This window comes from Physcomitrium patens, chromosome 10 (assembly GCF_059467195.1).
Source record: "Physcomitrium patens ecotype Gransden chromosome 10, ASM5946719v1, whole genome shotgun sequence".
NCBI lineage: Eukaryota > Viridiplantae > Streptophyta > Bryopsida > Funariales > Funariaceae > Physcomitrium > Physcomitrium patens.
Window position 1 is genome coordinate 13,618,729 of NC_143419.1, and position 4,950 is coordinate 13,623,678.

Sequence of the window (4,950 nt, forward strand, 5' to 3'; positions counted from 1 at the left end):
TTCTACCTTGAATTCTTGATTATTATCCACTTCTATAGGAAGAGGTAGTATTTATCTTCTTCTCAAGATATTCATTGTCTTATATGGCTCTAAAAGAGCGACATGAAATATAAGATGGATTTTCATAGACTCTAATAGATGTAATAGATATGCGATTGGATTGACTTGTTTATTATTAATAAAAAAAGATATTTGTTATATAGAAGAATATACTGTATTGTTATAAGCAAACTCTACCAATGGTAAATGAGATGTCTAATTATCTTTTTGGTAGTTGATGGTACACCTCAAATACTACATCAAAACTTGAATTATATACTTTGTTTGTTCATCAATTTAAGGATAGAAATCCAAATATAGTTTTATGTCTACTTTTAGAATCTTAAAAATATTTTTTTAAAATCTTGATACAAATTGAATTTTTATATCTGATATAATATCCTTAAGCAATCCATGATAGTGATAGATATTATCAAGAAAAAAATTGGTTGTTTCTTCACTTGTAATAGCTTTTGTACATGGTACAAAAATATATTATTTTAGTTAAACGATCTACTATCACAAATATAGAGTCATAAGAACCTGAGACTAGAAGATCCGTGATAAAATCCATAGAAATAAAAGACCATGGTTGTTTTGGAATGGGTAATGGTTAGAAAAATCTATAGAATTGATGATGAGGAGTTTTTGACCTTAAACAAACATCACATGATTGAACAAAGTCTTTTACTACCTTCTACATTTATAGCCACTAAAAATCTCTAGATATAAATTTTAAAGGCTTATTGTATCTAAATATTTTGGCCGCTAAAAAGTCATGACGTGCTTGAAGAACATTTAAATGTGCTTCTCTTTCTAGAATGTATAGGCATCTTTCAAAATAGAATAGGTTATTTTTGAACTGAAATATGGGAGCATCATGAGACTTAAAAGGAGAATTCTTAATATCATGAACAAGAGAATTAGAGGACATACTTGATTGAATTTATTTGACAAGAGTTCAATCAATAATTAATTTTGATTTTATTGCATAAAGATAAAAATGCTCCAACTTCAAGAAAATCATTCTTTATTGATCAAAATTGCATCTCTTTCTTTTGATATAAGATAAGAATGTCAAGAAAGGGTGTTTGATAAACCTTGTTGTTTTTTGGATTGATAAGTGATCTTAAAATCAAATCTTGACAAAAACATACTCTAACAGGCTTTGCAATGATTCAAAATATGTACTAACATAAAGTATTCAAGTTTCTTGTAGTTGGTATAAATAGTGATTGGATTAGAAGCATCTTTTAGATAATGGTACCATTCTTAGAACGAATCCAAAATTAGAAGAAGTTCTTTGTTATGAATCTTATAGTTGATCTTAACAATTGAAAATTTTCTTGAATAGAATGCTATTGAGTGAAGTTTATCATTTATTTCTACTTCTAATAATATAACATCTAAAGCAAATTTTGATACATTTGTTTCTATAAAAAATGGCTTAAAAAAATTTATGTAATATAAGATTGGTACAAAAGTAAAGGCTATCTTTAAAGCTTTAAATATTGCTTCTGCTTCTTATTTCCATTGAAATTTGTCTTTACAAGTCAAACATGTAAGTAGAGCTGCAATTTGAGAGAAGTTCTTGATAAAGATCCAATAGTAGTATGTAAATTCCAAAAAATGTTAAACATCTCTTATTGTTTTTAAGTTCTTCTAATGCATAATAGTTTGAACTTTCTTAGGATCTATCATAAGTCCATCATTTGAAATGATATATCCTAATAAGTTGACTTGAGTAGTGTGGAATATATATTTTTTTAAATTGGTATAAAATCTTGCATCTTTTAGTTTTTGTAACACATGATGAATATGAAGTTCATGTTCTTCTATATTATTAGAATAGATTAAAATATCATCTATGTAATAGATAATAAAGCCAACTAAAAACTTTTAAAAAATATCATTTATTAAATATTAGAAAGCTATTCATGCATTTATAAGTCCAAAAGGCATGATGTTATATTCAAAATGTCCATACCTTGTTCAAAATGCAACCTTCGATTCATCTCCTTCATTGATGCATACTAGATTGTATACTCATTGTAAATCTATTTTTGAATAGATCTTAGCTTAATTCAATTGATCAAGAAGTCTAAATATTAATAGTACAAGGTACATATTTTTTATGGTGATTTTTTTGAGCCTTCAATAATCAACACTCAATTACAATGATCCATCTTTTTTTTTTACAAATAAAATTAAAGCTCTTGCTGAAAATTTGGAATAGCATATGAAGTTCTTGGCTAAATTTTCTTCAATATATTCCTTGAGTTGAGCCAACTTATTTTGTGATAAATTATAAATTAGTCCAAACGGCAGTTGAACTCTTTTTTGAAGGTCAATTGAGTAATCATAGAGACAATGTTTTAGTAGAGTATCTATATTCTTCTTTTTTTTTGAAAGGTGCAAAAAAGTTCTTATACTTACAAATATAGGTTTAATTGCACTAGTTTGTGACTTTTTACTTGATCAATTATACTCTTAGCTATACTTTGAAAAAAGTGAAGACTGTAAAATATCCAATCTATTTTTGGGTTTTTTTTGTAGCTATAATAAATCTAAAATGATTAGATTAGAACGTGATCTAATAATATTATATATTATATAGCTACTATGACCATTGGTTGTTACTTCCATAAGAAGTATTTGATGAATAATATTTGTTGAAGACAATGGATGATCATCTATAACTTCTATGTGAAGAAGTTTAATATTCTTCACTAAAGATATGCTGTATCTTTTAGTAAATTCTTCATCTAACAAATATGTTGAAGCTCCTGAATCTAACAAGGCAAAGACTTTGTGATATTTGGATTATAAAATAATATTTATTATAAAACAAGGAGAAGGTTCTGAAGAGAGAATAGGACCTTTATTAAATATTACACATGATTCTAGCCACATGGTTCCTATTATAAGTGGACAAATTCATTTTTTTACATACTATCTTCTTTGATGGTTGTACTGTCTATTTTATAATTCCATCGGTTCTTTCGACAATGTTAAGTAGTATGCTTAGATTTTCTATAATACAAGCACAATCGTTTCTAATAACAATGAATCTTTTCTTGTGTAGTAAGAGGCTAGAAACATACTACATCAATTTATATATCTTCTACTTTCAAATGTGTATGTTGAAAATGTATTGGCATTATCATTGAATTATAGTAACATTAATATATACTTGCACAACTCTTATATAGAAATTCAAAAATTTGATTGTCACACCTCACAACAAAGTCAATTGTTTGATTCAATGTTTAAGGATCAAGTAAGTTAAGCATCAATTTTTTTACCTCATATTATAATTTGTAGAGAAATTGGCTAACAAGTGTAGTATCATCCCATTTGTTATCATTTGAAGTTGTCAAAATTATGAAGCATATAACATTATTGATCAATTGTCTTGTCACAAAATATATATCTTATTGGTTGCAACACAAATTGCATCATGTTCTCTATACATGGATCAAAACTTTGCTAAAAAAAATCTCAAATTTATCTAATATTAAATCTTATCATTCAAGAAAAGATGAAAATCATAATAATATTGAATTTGAAAGGAATGTACTAATGAATCTAACTTGCGATCTTGTTGTTGAATAGCTTTAGAATTGAAATTCAATCATAAATTATACTTCATTAATAAATCTTCAAAACTTGGATCTTGTACCATTAAATTTTTTAAGTAGTACAATCCTTGGTTTTCTAACATTACAAGGATATTCTATCATAAAAGAAAGAACATGATTTGGTGTAGAAATTGAAGCAGCTCCAATCATCTGTATATCTTTGCTCCCTATCATTCTTGTTGTTTTCTATGGGGATAAATTAAGTTGATGCATTGCAAGCATTAATTTCTTCAATTGTTCTTGTATTTGTGCCATTGCATTCTTCATTTTAAGAAGCTCTACTATGATAATACTTAAAGAAGAGAGGATGTTTAATATTGCTTAAGAAAAATAGAAAAAAAGACTTGAAAAAAAAGAAAAAAATATTAAGAATAATATTAGTTTAGAAGATGATAATCTGCAACTTTTTATGCACTTAAGTCTTATATAAAAAAAAATCTACTTTTATTCAAGAAAAGACAAAGCTCTAATATTATAAGTATAATCTATGAAGAATAAAAACTCCAAAAAAGGAAATAATCAAGTGAGACTATCTTAAAGAAATATAACAAAATAAAAATAGAATAGTATGTATTTTGAAAAGGAAACTAGAAAGGCTACTGCCAAAAGACAAAGAAACTAGAGACTCTTGAAACTTGACTAGAAACAAGAAAGAAGTTGACAAGAGTGAAAAAGGCTTCACTCTTATCTCTATATATACTATCTACTTAGGATCTATGTGGCGACATTCTATAGGACCTCCAATAATGTATTTTCTTTACATGACACGTATCTTAACTTGCAAGGCACGTTTTCTATATCGATGCCACATAGTTAGCTTGTTTTGCAAGCTACCAACACACATGGCACATGGTTAGCTTGTTGACCAAGTTTCTAACCTATCTATTAACTACAAATACATGTAAAATCAAAATAACATCTAAGAAGCTTTTTTAGAAGGTATTATAAAATTAATCTATTTTTACCTACTTCTACCTATTCATATTATCTATATAACAATTACATATATATATATATATATATATATATATATATTTGTGACATTCAAATGATTTTTTTTGTCTTAATGAAGATTCAAAGATTGTTATTTGTAATAGCTCCTATTATAATTTAAAGTAATACGCATATATTTTAATCTCTATTATTATATGAAAATTGGCCTGTAAATATTTTAATAAAAGTCCATCATTAGAATTTTAGATAAATCTTGATCATCTAGTAGTTGAAAGTTTTAAGATTTTAAAATCTTTTTTTAAGTATTCATAAAATA